Source organism: Lissotriton helveticus, chromosome 4_1, assembly GCF_964261635.1.
Source record: "Lissotriton helveticus chromosome 4_1, aLisHel1.1, whole genome shotgun sequence".
NCBI lineage: Eukaryota > Metazoa > Chordata > Amphibia > Caudata > Salamandridae > Lissotriton > Lissotriton helveticus.
This window is the reverse complement of record NC_136063.1, coordinates 972926445-972941690: the sequence shown is the minus strand read 5'-3', so window position 1 is coordinate 972941690 and position 15246 is coordinate 972926445.

The window sequence follows — 15246 nt, the reverse complement described above, 5'->3', positions numbered from 1 at the left end:
CCTCATCTCTCTCTTACCACCCTGGGTGTGAGGCTTTGGCACTAGAACTACTGGGCTAGCCCAAGGGCTATCTGAGGGCTCAATGACTCCCAGCTCCAACATTTTCTGCACTTCAGTTTTGATGCAGTCTCTAACATGATCAGGCTGTCTGTAGATTTTACTCTTGACAGGCAGACTGTCTCCAGTATCAACATCATGGGTACACCAATCAGTTTGGCTGGGTGTCAGAGAGAACATATGTCTGAAGGATTGCAGAACTTGCCTGCAATCCTGTTGCTGATGTTCAGTGAGGCTGCCACAAAAGACAACACCATCAACTGATCCATCATCAGGATTCTGAGTGAGCAGGTCTGGGAGAGGGTCACTCTCTTCCTCCTGTCCCTCATCTGTGGCCATGAGCAAGCTCATGTCCTTCCTGTCAACATATGCCTTGAGCCTGTTAACATGGAGCACTCTGAGAGGGCTCCTGGGAGTTCCAAGGTCCACCAAGTAGGTAACCTCTCCCTTTTGCTCAATGATGGTGTGGGGCCCAGACCATTTGTCTTTCAGAGCTGCTGGGGCCACTGGCTCCAGCACCCACACCTTCTGTCCTGGCTGGTACACAGTCAGAACAGCCTTTTGGTTATGCCAAGCTTTTTGAAGTTCTTGGCTGGCCTCAAGGTTTTTAGATGCCTTTTCCATATACTCAGCCATCCTGGAGCGGAGACCAAGTACATAGTCCACTATGTTGGTTGCAGGCTTTTTGAGAGGTCTCTCCCATCCTTCCTTCACCAAACACAGGGGTCCTCTCACAGGATGCCCATACAGAAGCTCAAAAGGGCTGTAGCCAACCCCCTTCTGTGGGACCTCTCTGTAAGCAAACAAGAGGCAGGGGATCAGGACATCCCATCTTCTCCTAAGAGTTTCAGGTAGTCCATGAATCATCCCTTTGAGGGTCCTGTTGAATCTCTCAACAAGCCCATTGCATTGTGGGTGGTAGGGTGTGGTGAACTTGTAGTTCACACCACACTCCTTCCACATTGCAGTCAGATATCCTGACATGAAGTTTGTACCTCTGTCAGAAACGACCTCCTTTGGAAAACCCACTCTGGAGAACACTCCAACTAGGGCTCTTGCCACCACAGGAGCTGTGGTGGTCCTCAGGGGAATAGCTTCAGGATACCTGGTGGCATGGTCCACCACCACCAGTATAAACTTGTGCCCTGATGCTGCTTGGGGGTTCCATTGGAACAACAATGTCAATCCCCACTCTTTCAAAGGGAACCCCCACCACAGGTAGTGGTATGAGGGGGGCCTTTGTTGTGCCACCTGACTTACCACTGGCTTGGCAAGTGACACAGGAGCGACAAAACTCCTTGGTATTCTCATTCATATGGGGCCAGTGAAAGTGTGAGACAAGCCTGTCCCAAGTCTTTGTCTGACCTAAATGACCTGCAAGGGGAATCTCATGGGCCGAGGTGAGAAGGAAACCTCTCAAAGACAAGGGGATGACCAGCCTCCTGGTTGCACCAGGCTTGGGGTCTCTTGACTCAGAGTACAGGAGTCCATCTTCCCAGTATACCCTGTGGGCACCTGTGGCATTCCCTGCAGCCTCAGCAGCAGCCTGCTGTCTGAGGGGTTCAAGGGAAGGGCAGTCTAACTGTGCCTTCCCCAGGTCTGCTCTGGAGGGTCCCCCTGAGCCCAGAAACTCAACTTGATCAAGTTCAAGCTCTTTAGGCTCAGTTTCCCTCAGTTCTCTCAGATCAGCCTCCTCAGAGACTTGATCCTCAACCTGGGGCAAGGGGGAAGGCAAAGCCTTAACCCTACTGCTCTTCTTCTTGGGAGGTGTCTGGTCCATAATTTCAGGATCCAGCACCTGTTCAGTGGGGCATTTTCTGGCCTGTGACCTAGTCACAGCAAGCACATGTGCTGGCAAGCCTAACATTTCCATGTGAGTCCTCTGCTCCACTTCTGACCATTGAGATGACTCCAAATCATTGCCCAACAAACAATCAACTGGGAGGTCTGAACTGACTACAACTTTCTTTTGTCCCTTCACTCCACCCCAGGAGAAAGCCACAATTGCCACACTATGACTAGTAGTGACATTGCTGGCATTGGTCACCAGGAAATCAGTACCTGGCATGATCTGTCCAGGGTCCACAAAGTTAGGTGTCACCATTGTGACACTGGCACAAGTGTCCCTATAGGCCTGAGCCATCTTGCCATTTATCAAAGGTGTCTGCCTGTATTTGCCCAAAGTATTGGGACTTATCTCAGGGGACATATCCATATCCCCTGTACAGACAAGGACAGCCTGAGTGAGTGTGCCAACTAAGTTGTCAGACCCCTCAGTACCCAAGGTTAACCCAACTAATGCCTTGGGAGGTACACTACCACTACTGACTGTACTAGGGGGTGCAGTTGCCTTAGGGGCTGTAGTGGCAGGAGTTTGTCCTCCTCTCTTGGTGCACTCACTAAACCAGTGAGATTTACTTTTGCAGTACTGGCACCACCTTTTTGACTGGCCTTCTTGAGTCTTCTTCTTCTGGGAAGCCTGACCCCCACCCTCTTTGGTTTGTTGGGGACCTGGTGAAGACTTCTGGTCATTTTGTTCACTCTTAACATTACCCTTCTGGTCTGCTTTCTTCTGACCACCCAGGTTCTGGTTCTGGTTCTGCTTGATCCTTGTCCTGACCCATTTGTCTGCCTTCTTTCCCAATTCTTGGGGAAAGGTCAGATCTGAATCAACAAGGTGCTGGTGCAGCAACTGGTCTGACAATTGTTTAAAATTTGTTCTCTCATCATTAGATTAAACAATCCTGTGTAATCTGTAACCTTGCTACCCAGCAACCAGCCCTCCAAAGCCTTAGTGGCACTATCCACAAAGTCAGACCAGTCCTGAGACTGAGTTTTCTGGGTGTCTCTGAACAGCAACCTGTACTGCTCAGTGGTTAAACCAAACCCATCAACCAGTGTATTCTTCAGGACCTGGTAATTGTTAGCATCCTCTACTCTTGTAGTGAGGAGCGTATCTCTACCTTTGCCATCAAAGGAGAGCCACAGTATAGCTGCCCACTGACTCTGGGGAATGCACTGCACAGTGCAGGCCCTCTCCAGAGCAGCCATCCATTTCTGGATATCATCCCCTTGCTTAAAGGGGGGCACTATTTTAGTCAGGTGTTTAGTATCTAAACCCTTCTCTCTATCTCTTGGGAGATTGCTGCCACCAGTGGGAGCTAGCCCACTCATCTGCTGCTCTCTAGCAAAGGCAAGCTTTTCTTTGGCCAGGGCAAGTTCTTCCCTTTCAATCCTCAGAGCAGCCTGCCTCATTCTAGCTTCATGCTCTATTCTCTGAGGGGAAGTCACTCTCCTCTGTGGAGAGTTGCTCCTCCTCTGGGAAGAGGCATTAGAGTGCAGAGATCTATTGGAGTCCCTAGAAAGAGATCTATCTCTCCTAACTCCAAGGTTAGGCCCACTTCGGGTTAGTACTGGGGGTCCCCCAGATCCTAGCCCAAGTAAGTCTAAGTTGGCCCTGGTTAGCCTTCTGACTACCTCAAGACCTTTGTCTACCTCATCCCCAGAGAGTTCCTCCTGATCCTCCTCCTCCTCAACTGCAGTAGCAGTGTTGGGGAGGTCTGGATCCCCAGAGGTTCCCTCTAAGGCTGGCATGTTCTCATGTAACTGAGAAATCTTTCTGGCATCATATGTCTCTAAGAGACCTATCAGAAAGGGAATGGTGGGGTTAGACCCCTGCTTCAGTTTCCTGGAGGTACAGACTTGTCTCATCTCCTGGAAACTGAGAGCTGCATATCTTGAAATGACCTGTGGAGGGTCAACACTTACCAGGGGAGTCTCAGTGGACTCTCCATGGTTAGACATGCTTTTTCTAGTGAGGTGTAAGTGGTGCACTTACCTACACTATATGTTTGCCTACTGATCCCTTGCTAGAGTTGTAGTTTAGGGTGGTTCAGTAGAACTCAGAGTATTCTAAGCTAAGTTATATGTACCTTTAGTACTTATGTGATCTTTCACAAGATATTCTTAGGGCATGTGTGGTAGAACAACAGCAAGCTCAAATCCCAACCGCTGCTCACCAATGTGAGAAGTTGGCCTGATGTGCAATGTTCACTATTCTAGTGATCACTATATATCAGTCCAAACAACCCTTATTGATGATTGGTTGTAAGTCAACCTTATAGACCAGCTATCCTAGTAGCATGGATACGAGCAGTCTAAGGCTAAGACTCTAGAGGGCGTGTTAAGCCAGCTGTTTTACCATCACATTACCCCTTGAACACCCAGTGAAAGGACACCACACAAGTGTTATGAAAATAAACAGTGTATTTATTAGAATCACAACAACCCTGTACTCTAAAAGTGGAATGCGAAATTACTAGCAGGTAAGTACAGTACTAATAGGCTTTGGAATCGCTAGGACTTGACTAGGGAATCGTTAGATTACTTCTAGGAGGCCTAGGGGACTCGGGTGCAGAGTGTGCACTCTCACGCGGGATGCGGGACAAAGTCTATGGAAGCTAGTAACGCTAAAGTTAGTGTTCACGGGCGAACCCGACCTGGTATGGAGAAAACGACAGTGGATCCTGACCCTTGGATAGTGAGGCTATGCTGGGGCACCGAAATGCCGAAGTTACCTAGCCCAGGGGCTGAAGCTGCATAGGTCTCAAAAGACGTCGGGAATCCTCGTTGCCGGACCAGGAGCCTGGAAGAAAGATGCTGGCAGGCGACCAGTGAAGATAGTTCGAGTTGATCCAAGCCTGGATCTGGAAGATGGATGACACCTGAAAGCAGAGGGGACCAAGTTCGTGACTACTAGCCAGTAGTCAGTGGGCACCAGGAGGGCACCGGATGGCAGTCACCTCGACTAGGTGAGTGGGCGACGCTGGCTCTGCAGATCTCACGGACCAGGAGGCGATGTCGGCGACCAGGATGGAGAGGCGAGCTGTCCCACGATGGATGAAGCTGTCGGCGTCGAAGATACCCAGGATTGGGCAACAAGCCTTGGCTAATTCAAGCCCACACGGTGGACTCAAAATGGCGTCTTGAGTGGACCAGGAGGGTCCGGGGTGCTCCTCTTCGGAAAGGGAGCAAGGGCCAGTCTGGAGCAACCAGACCAGCAGCAGTGATGTCATCGGGCGTCGTTCAGAAGGCCACAAGCCAGCGGGCTAGTAGCCAAACAACGCGGTGAGCAGCAAAAAGCAGAAGGGCCCCACGCAGATCGTGGAGATGCTGGGAGGCTGCACTTCGATGCTGGAGCTGCTCAGGGTCGGGGCTTCTCGGACCCCAAAGCACTCACCAGGAAATTACTCGGCGGGCTTGCTGTGCAGAAGTCGTGCAGTCTTGCAGATGGCCGGTCCCTCGAGGTCTCGTCGCACCCACGGTTCTCAGCTGGGCTGTAGAGGTGGGTAGAGGTCAGAGGTGCCAGGGAAGCCGGTTCTCGTCGAGCTGGGCAGTCGGATTCCGGAGGAAGGACTTGCAGCAGACCGCAGTGTTCTTTAGATGGTGCCTGCGGATGCAGGGTGACTACTCCTTAGTCACAAGGGAGAAATCTTAGGAAGAAGTCTTGAGTTCCTTTCGTGGAAAGTAGTTTCAGGATTCGAAGATGATCTGATTTGGAAGGGGGCCAGTCCCTACCTTTATCTGGGAAAAGGGGGCTGGCACGCGACTAAGTCCTGCCCTAGGGGTGGGACCAGGAGGGGGGTGGTTACACCCACTTCCTTGGCGGGCTTTTCCCCAGCACAGGGTTTGGAGTGTCCCTGGAACTGGTTCAAGCCAGCCTATGCACAGTGAGCACCGGGGTGCCACGTGCAGTCACCTTCCTCTGAAGCCCTGCCTACCTACAATACACAAAATCCTGTCTGGGACGGTGCTGGCACCGCCCCTGGCAGGAAACCCTTTGTCCTTATCTCCTGCTCTGGGAGGACTCCCAGCAGCAGGAGGGCAGACTTGTGTCTCGGTGGCAGCATCCATTTTGTGGATGCTAAGGCTCTGTCTGACTTTAACCGGGGTTAGGGGTTACATACATGCCGTGTCCCTCTAGAAGGGTGGGATGCTAACCCCGTCGCCAGAATTGGCGAGGGATTAGTATTCCAATTCGTATGACACCTTACTCGACATGTTTTGATAAAGCGATACCAGAGTTGGCATATAACCGCGAGGATTATAATGCACTTAAGAGTATATGGTATGCGATATCATGGAAACGGCTAAGGGATGGATCCCGAAAGCCGCAGACAGGCTCAGCTCATGCCAGGGCACCATCTCACACGATTCCAAGCACTCTGCCTTCAGGATTGTTAAGGCCTGCCATAGGAGTGACTGATAGGAGATCTGTGTGTCCATTTTAGGGTTAGATATAGGTATACTATATCTAAAGCAAAGGGTGAGTACACCACCTTGCCCCAGCTGTTGTGCAGCCAGTTGTGTCAGTTTAGTTAGTCAGCCCAGGGGTGGCATAATACATGCTTCAGCCCCTGGGAGACTTCTGGGTACACCTCAGCCCTGGGTACAGGGACTTGGAGAGGGCCCAGTGCCAATTCAGTACCTGAGTACAATTTGGATAGAGAGAACAGCTAGGCTGTGGGTCTGATTAGCAGGCCCATAGCCAGGGAAAGTCGTAAACCAGTGCAGCAAAAAGCAAAAATCTGGGTGATCATAGGATTGCAGACCCTACTCTCCTACAGGGCTCCAGGCCGAAGGCACGGAAAAGTGCCCAGGACGGGCTCCATGCATCCCGGGCATTCGCCCCCGGGCGTCCGGGGCTCCATCCAGGCTGATGGCATGGCAGAGTGCCCGGGTCGGGCTCCATGGGTCCCGGGCAGCCCTCCCCCGGGCATCCGGGGCTCCCACCTCCAGGCCGACGGCAGGTCAAAGTGCCCAGGACGGGCTCCATGAGTCCGGGACAGTCCTCCCCCGGGCGTCCGGGACACCCATCTCCATGAGGCCAACGGCATTGGCAAAGTACCCAGGACGGGCTCCATGGGTCCCGGGCAGACCTCCCCCGGGCGTCCGGGGCACCCATCTCCATGAGGCCAACGGCATTGGCAAAGTACCCAGGACGGGCTCCATGGGTCCCGGGCAGACCTCCCCCGGGCATCCGGGGCACCCATCTCCATGAGGCCAACGGCATTGGCAAAGTACCCAGGACGGGCTCCATGGGTCCCGGGCAGACCTCCCCCGGGCATCCGGGGCACCGATCTCCATGAGGCCAACGGCATTGGCAAAGTACCCAGGACGGGCTCCATGGGTCCCGGGCAGACCTCCCCCGGGCGTCCGGGGCATCCATCTCCATGAGGCCAACGGCATTGGCAAAGTACCCGGGAAGGGCTCCATGGGTCCCGGGTAGACCTCCCCCGGGCGTCCGGGGCACCCATCTCCATGAGGCCAACGCCATTGGCAAAGTACCCGGGAAGGGCTCCATGGGTCCCGGGTAGACCTCCCCGGGCGTCCGGGGCACCCATCTCCATGAGGCCAACGGCATTGGCAAAGTACCCAGGATGGGCTCCATGGGTCCCGGGCAGACCTCCCCCCGGGCGTCCGGGGCTCCCACCTCCAGGCCGACGGAATGTCAAAGTGCCCAGGACGGGCTCCATGGGTCCCGGGCAGCTTCCCCCGAGCGTCCGGGGCACCCACCTCCAGGCCGACGGCATGTCAAAGTACCCAGGACGGGCTCAACGGGTCCCGGGCATTCCTCCCCCAGGTCGTCCGGGCCCTAGAGCTCCGGTGGTCCAACCTGCGCCTGAGGCCCTGCCGGGGTCCAAGAGCCCTGCCTTGCGTGGGCAGGCAGTCAGGAACCCTACCGCAAAGGCTTGGGATGGATGGGGAGCTGGGAGTCCTTTCGATCCCGGCCATCTGGTCGCCCGCGATGCTTTCCAATGGGGCGACCAGATGGCCGGGCTTCCCTGGAAGTCCCGATGAGGTGCCATTCGCCTCCCAGATCCCAGCTAGGGCTCCATGAGTTCGGGTTCTTTTACGCCTTGTGTCCCCTCTGTCACCTCGCGTGCACGGATTGCAAGAAAGGGGGGTAATTTCCCTCCGGATTACTAGGGGCAGGGTACGCCCGGACACCCCTCCAGGGCTGGTGGTTCTCTGCCCGGGGGACCAGATGAGATATGCCTGGGCAACACCTCCCCCGGGCGTCTGGGGGCTCCATTCTCCGGGCCAACGGCATGGCTCAATGCCCAGGACGGGCTCCACGTGTCCCGGACAGACCTCCCCTGGGCGTCCGGGGCACCCATCTCCAGGAGGCCAAAGGGATGGCAAAGTACCCGGGAATGGCTTCACGGGTCCCATGCAGCCTTCCCCCGGGCGTCCGGGGCTTCCACCTCCAGGCCGACGGCATGTCACACTGCCCAGGACGGGCTCCATGGGCCCCGGACAGACCTCCCCCGGGCGTCCGGGGCACCCATCTCCAGGAGGCCAACGGGATGGCAAAGTACCCGGGAAGGGCTCCACGGGTCCCGGGCAGCCTTCCCCCGGGCGTCCGGGGCTCCCACCTCCAGGCCGACGGCATGTCACACTGCCCAGGACGGGCTCCATGGGCCCCGGACAGACCTCCCCCAGGCGTCCGGGGCACCCATCTCCAGGAGGCCAACGGGATGGCAGAGTAACCGGGAAGGGCTCCATGGGTCCGGGGCAGCCCTCCCCCGGGCGTCCGGGGCTCCCACCTCCAGGACGACGGCATGTCAAAGTGCCCCAGACGGACGGGCTCCACGGGCCCCGGGCAGCCCTCCCCCCGGGCGTTCGGTGCACACATCTCCAGGAGGCCAATGGCGTTGCAAAGTACCCGGGAAGGGCTCCACGGGTACCGGGCAGTCCTCCCCCGGGCGTCCGGGGCACCCATCTCCATGAGGCCAACGGCATTGGCAAAGTACCCGGGAAGGGCTCCACGGGTCCCGGACAGGCCTCCCCCCGGGCGTCCCGGGCACCCTACTCCAGGCCGACGGCATGTCAAAGTGTCCAGGACGGGCTACATGGGTCCCGGGCAGCCCGCTCCCGGGCGTCCGGGGCTCCCACCTCCAGGCCGACGGCATGTCAAAGTGCCCAGGACGGGATCCACGGGTACCGGGCAGTCCTCCCCCGGGCGTCCGGGGCACCCATCTCCATGAGGCCAACAGCATTGGCAAAGTACCCGGGAAGGGCTCCACGGGTCCCGGACAGGCCTCCCCCCGGGCGTCCCGGGCACCCTCCTCCAGGCCGACGGCATGTCAAAGTGTCCAGGACGGGCTCCATGGGTCCCGGGCAGCCGCTCCCGGGCGTCCGGGGCTCCCACCTCCAGGCCAAAGGCACGGAAAAGTGCCCAGGACGGGCTCCATGCGTCCCGGGCATTCGCCCCCCGGGCGTCCCGGGCTCCATCCAGGCTGACGGCATGGCAGAGTGCCCGGGTCGGGCTCCATGGGTCCCGGGCAGCCCTCCCCCGGGCGTCCGGGGCTCCCACCTCCAGGCCGACGGCATGTCAAAGTGCCCAGGACGGGCTCCATGAGTCCGGGACAGTCCTCCCCCGGGCATCCGGGACACCCATCTCTATGAGGCCAACGGCATTGGCAAAGTACCCAGGACGGGCTCCATGGGTCCCGGGCAGACCTCCCCCGGGCGTCCGGGGCACCCATCTCCATGAGGCCAACGGCATTGGCAAAGTACCCAGGACGGGCTCCATGGGTCCCGGGCAGACCTCCCCCGGGCATCCGGGGCACCCATCTCCATGAGGCCAACGGCATTGGCAAAGTACCCAGGACGGGCTCCATGGGTCCCGGGCAGTCCTCCCCCGGGCATCCGGGGCACCGATCTCCATGAGGCCAACGGCATTGGCAAAGTACCCAGGACGGGCTCCATGGGTCCCGGGCAGACCTCCCCCGGGCGTCCGGGGCATCCATCTCCATGAGGCCAACGGCATTGGCAAAGTACCCGGGAAGGGCTCCATGGGTCCCGGGTAGACCTCCCCCGGGCGTCCGGGGCACCCATCTCCATGAGGCCAACGCCATTGGCAAAGTACCCGGGAAGGGCTCCATGGGTCCCGGGTAGACCTCCCCGGGCGTCCGGGGCACCCATCTCCATGAGGCCAACGGCATTGGCAAAGTACCCAGGACGGGCTCCATGGGTCCCGGGCAGACCTCCCCCCGGGCGTCCGGGGCTCCCACCTCCAGGCCGATGGAATGTCAAAGTGCCCAGGACGGGCTCCACGGGTCCCGGGCATTCCTCCCCCAGGTCGTCCGGGCCCTAGAGCTCCGGTGGTCCAACCTGCGCCTGAGGCCCTGCCGGGGTCCAAGAGCCCTGCCTTGCGTGGGCAGGCAGTCAGGAACCCTACCGCGAAGGCTTGGGATGGATGGGGAGCTGGGAGTCCTTTCGATCCCGGCCATCTGGTCGCCCGCGATGCTTTCCAATGGGGCAACCAGATGGCCGGGCTTCCCTGGAAGTCCCGATGAGGTGCCATTCGCCTCCCGGATCCCAGCTAGGGCTCCATGAGGTCGGGTTCTTTTACGCCTTGGGTCCCCTCTGTCACCTCGCGTGCACGGATTGCAAGAAAGGGGGGTAATTTCCCTCCGGATTACTAGGGGCAGGGTATGCCCGGACACCCCTCCAGGGCTGGTGGTTCTCTGCCCGGGGGACCAGATGAGATATGCCTGGGCAACACCTCCCCCGGGCGTCTGGGGGCTCCATTCTCCGGGCCAACGGCATGGCTCAATGCCCAGGACGGGCTCCACGTGTCCCGGACAGACCTCCCCTGGGCGTCCGGGGCACCCATCTCCAGGAGGCCAAAGGGATGGCAAAGTACCCGGGAATGGCTCCACGGGTCCCGGGCAGCCTTCCCCCGGGCGTCCGGGGCTTTCACCTCCAGGCCGACGGCATGTCACACTGCCCAGGACGGGCTCCATGGGCCCCGGACAGACCTCCCCCGGGCGTCCGGGGCACCCATCTCCAGGAGGCCAAAGGGATGGCAAAGTACCCGGGAAGGGCTCCACGGGTCCCGGGCAGCCTTCCCCCGGGCGTCCGGGGCTCCCACCTCCAGGCTGACGGCATGTCACACTGCCCAGGACGGGCTCCATGGGCCCCGGACAGACCTCCCCCGGGCGTCCGGGGCACCCATCTCCAGGAGGCCAACGGGATGGCAGAGTAACCGGGAAGGGCTCCATGGGTCCCGGGCAGCCTTCCCCCGGGCGTCCGGGGCTTCCACCTCCAGGACGACGACATGTCAAAGTGCCCAGGACGGACGGGCTCCACGGGCCCCGGGCAGCCCTCCCCCCGGGCGTTCGGGGCACACATCTCCAGGAGGCCAACGGCGTTGCAAAGTACCCGGGAAGGGCTCCACGGGTACCGGGCAGTCCTCCCCCGGGCGTCCGGGGCACCCATCTCCATGAGGCCAACGGCATTGGCAAAGTACCCGGGAAGGGCTCCACGGGTCCCGGACAGGCCTCCCCCCCGGGCGTCCCGAGCACCCACCTCCAGGCCGACGGCATGTCAAAGTGCCCAGGACGGGATCCACGGGTACCGGGCAGTCCTCCCCCGGGCGTCCGGGGCTCAAATCTCCAGGCCAACGGCATGGCTCAATGCCCAGGACGGGCTCCATGGGTCCCGCGCAGGCCTCCCCCGGGCGTCCGGGGCAACCGTCTCCATGAGGCCAACGGCATTGGCAAAGTACCCGGGAAGGGCTCCACGGGTCCCGGGCAGGCCTCCCCTGGGCGTCCAGGGCACCCACCTCCAGGCCGACGGCATGTAAAAGTGCCCAGGACGGGCTCCATGAGTCCCGGGCAGCCCGCCCCCGGGCATCTGGGGCACCCATCTCCAGGAGGCCAACGGCGTTGCAAAGTACCCGGGAAGGGCTCCACGGGTACCGGGCAGTCCTCCCCCGGGCGTCCGGGGGCTCCCTTCTCCAGGCCAACGGCATGGTTCAATGCCCAGGACGGGCTCCATGTGTCCCGGACAGACCTCCCCCGGGCGTCCGGGGCACCCATCTCCAGGCCAACAGCATGGCTCAATGCCCAGGACGGGCTCCATGGGTCCGGGGAGGCGTCCCATGCGCCTCCGGGCTTGGGAGCCCCGGCTGGGTCCAGGGGCCCGGCCGGGCCCCGGGTCAGGTGCTCCGGCCCTGGTCCCTGTCTCCCAGCCTGCCGCACTGCCAAGGGCCCGGGAAGGGGTTCCGATGTGCCCGGGGAGCCTCCCCTTGCTTGGCTGGGTTCAGGAGCAGTGGCTAGGGCCCCTGAGGGCCCGGGGAGGGCGGCCTCCCCACCCCGGGCTCTGTCCTTGGTCCTGCTGCGTGGCAGGGTGCCCGGGACGGGGTCCGGAGGGACCAGGGAGGCGTCCCATGCGCCTCCGGGCTTGGGAGCCCCGGCTGGGTCCAGGGGCCCGGCCGGGCCCCGGGTGGGGTGCTCCGGCCCCGGCCCTGTCCCCCGGCCTGCCGCACTGCCAAAGTCCCGGGACAGGGTTCCATGGTGCCCGGGGAGCCTCCCCGTGCTTGGCTGGGTTCAGGAGCCCCACCCGGGGCCCCTGAGGGCCACGGGGAGGGTGGCCTCCCCACCCCGGGCTCTGTCCTGGGTCCTGCCGCGGGGCAGGGTGCCAGGGACGGGGTCCGGCGGGCCCGGGGAGGCTTCCCCTGCGCCTCCGGGCCAGGGAGCCTCGGGCTGGGTCCAGGGGCCCGGTCGGGGCCCCGGGTCGGGCGCTCCGGCCCTGGGCCCGGTCCCCCGGGCTGCCGCTCCACCCAGGGCCCAGGACAGGGGTCCGTCGGTCCCTTGCAGGCCTCCCCTGCTTGTCAAGGTGTAAGCGGGCCCCGGGTCGGAGGGCCCGCCGGCCCCTGGCAGCCTCCATGGCTGTGGCCTGGCTGGGGCCCCGGGCCTCCGGCCCGCCATGCCCCGGGCGCCCGCTCCCTCCTTCGTCGGGGCACGGGGCGACCAGATGGCGTCCCTTTCGTGCCCGGCCATCTGGTCGCCTGGATCCCCTCGGCCATCTGGTCGCCCGTATCCCCTCGGCCATCTGGTCGCCCCTCTCCCCTCGGCCATCTGGTCGCCCGGATCGCCTCGGCCATCTGGTCGCCCGCAATGCTTTCCAATGGGGGCGACCAGATGGCAGATCTTCCCTGGAAGTCCCGATGAGGTGCCATTTGCCTCCCGGATCCCAGCGAGGGCTCCAGGAGGTCGGGTACTTTCGCGCCTTGGGTCCCCTCTGTCACCTCTAGTGCACGGATTACAAGAAAGGGGGGTAATTTTCCTCCGGATTACTAGGGAGAGGGTCAGTCAGACCTCTGTGTGGTCTGGCGATTCTGAATCAGGGGAAGGCAGGACCCGGGCCCTCCCGCCGGGGCCCCCAGGGGCCTGGGTACGCACCTGCTGCTCAGCCCCCTTGCCGATGGGCCTTTTCCTCCGAGTTTGCTCAGGCAGGCCCCCGCGAGGTCTGGCCATGCTGAGACGGGGCCAGGCAGCACCCGGGCCCGCCCGCCGGGGCCCCCAGGGGCCCGGGAACGCACCTGCATCTCAGCCCCTTCCCAATGGTCCTTTTTCTCCGAGTTTTTTTCCACAGTCCGACCTCCGATAGGTCCGGCGGTTCCGAATCAGGGGAAGGCAGGACCCGGCCCCGCCCGCCGGGGCCCCCAGGGGCCTGGGTACGCACCTGCCGCTCAGCCCCCTTGCCGATGGGCCTTTTTCTTCGAGTTTGCTCAGGCAGGCCTCCGCGAGGTCTGGCCATGCCGAGACGGGGCCAGGCAGCACCCGGGCCCGCCTCGCGGGGCCCCCAGGGGCCCGGGTACGCACCTGCCTCTCGGCCCCTTCCCGATGGTCCCTGTTCTTAGGAGTTTGCTCAGGCAGACCTCCGTGAGGTCCGGGGATGCCAGGAGACTTTTTCCCGGATGTACTCTCTGATCGATTGGGCACTCTCGGTCCGTTTAGGGATGGACTGCTTGGCCAGCCTCGGCTGTTGTTTCAAGCAAGGAGCTTCTACCCCGCATGGACCGTCCGACTCGAGGGCCTGCCTGCCGCCCGGCGGGAGGCCCCTTTCAACCCAGCAGAGCGAAGGCCGAGCGGCCCCGGCAGCTCGTGCCCCCCAGTGGTCCGACCCGAGCAGGAGGGGTCGGGTGGTGCCAGGCCCTCGGATGCCTGCTGCCCAGCAGGTCCGTTAGGCCCCGCGCGCCACTCCGCCGCCCCTCTCTGCCTCAGCACGTTTCCACAGCAGCTCGGAACGACCGTTCCGAGGGGTGCCGCCGCCGCCAGGCTCCGGCACCCCTGCGTCTCGCTCAGGCTGCGCCTCGGCCCGCCTCTCCCTCCCGGGGGAGACGGCTGGGCCTGCCGGTGCCCATGCGGCCGGCGCACCTCTCCGCACCTGTGAGAAGTTGGCCTGATGTGCAGTGTTCACTATTCTAGTGATCACTATATATCAGTCCAAACAACCCTTATTGATGATTGGTTGTAAGTCAACCTTATAGACCAGCTATCCTAGTAGCATGGATACGAGCAGTCTAAGGCTAAGACTCTAGAGGGCGTGTTAAGCCAGCTGTTTTACCATCACATTACCCCTTGAACACCCAGTGAAAGGACACCACACAAGTTGTTATGAAAATAAACAGTGTATTTATTTATAACAAGACTACCCTGGCTCTTTATGAGACAGGGAGCTAAGCACACAACAAAACTCTTATAAAAATACTTAAGTTAGCACAGTATATACAAATGCCCGAGGGGCACGGGAAACCATATACTCAAAAAGTGGAATGCGAAACTACTAGCAGGTAAGTACAGTACTAATAGGCTTTGGAATCGCTAGGACTTGACTATAGAATCATTAGATTACTTCTAGGAGGCCCAGGGGACTCGGGTGCAGAGTGTGCACTCTCACGCGGGATGCGGGACAAAGTCTATGATAGCTAGTAAAGTTAAAGTTAGTGTTCACGGGCGAACCCGACCTGGTAGGAAGAAAACGACAGTGGATCCTGACCCTTGGATAGTGAGGCTATGCTGGGGCACCGAAATGCCGAAGTTACCTAGCCCAGGGGCTGCAGCTGCATAGGTCTCAAAAGACGTCGGGAATCCTCGTAGACGAACCAGGAACCTGGAAGAAAGATGCTGGCAGGCGACCAGTGAAGAGAGTTCGAGTTGATCCAAGCCTGGATCTTGAAGATGGATGACACCTGAAAGCAGAGGGGACCAAGTTCGTGACTACTAGCCAGTAGTCAGGGGCACCAGGAGGCACCGGAGGGTAGTCACCTCGACTAGGTGAGTGGGCGACACTGTGCTCTGCAGCTCTCACGGACCAGGAGGCGTTGTCGGC